This window comes from Dermacentor silvarum, chromosome 3 (assembly GCF_013339745.2).
Source record: "Dermacentor silvarum isolate Dsil-2018 chromosome 3, BIME_Dsil_1.4, whole genome shotgun sequence".
In the NCBI taxonomy this organism is placed as follows: domain Eukaryota; kingdom Metazoa; phylum Arthropoda; class Arachnida; order Ixodida; family Ixodidae; genus Dermacentor; species Dermacentor silvarum.
The window spans coordinates 62,277,775-62,278,032 of record NC_051156.1 but is presented as its reverse complement, the minus strand read 5'-3'; positions in this window follow the sequence as shown (position 1 = coordinate 62,278,032).

Here is a 258-nt window from a genome sequence, read left to right as displayed (position 1 = left end):
CAGCTGATGGGGAGTTGCGAAACAATCCCCAGGCTTTGTTTTGCTTTTTACGTGCTTTTTGGCATTCATCATTCCACCAAGGCAGGCGACGCTTATTAGCCAGTCCATTAGTTTGTTGCATGCACCTTTCAGCCGCGTCAATGATAAAACCTGTTATATACGCCACAGCATCGTCTATGTTAAAAGAGGCAATATCATCACGGCCCAAATATGTTATTTGTCGGAAAAGTGCCCAGTTAGCCGAGTCAACCTTCCATC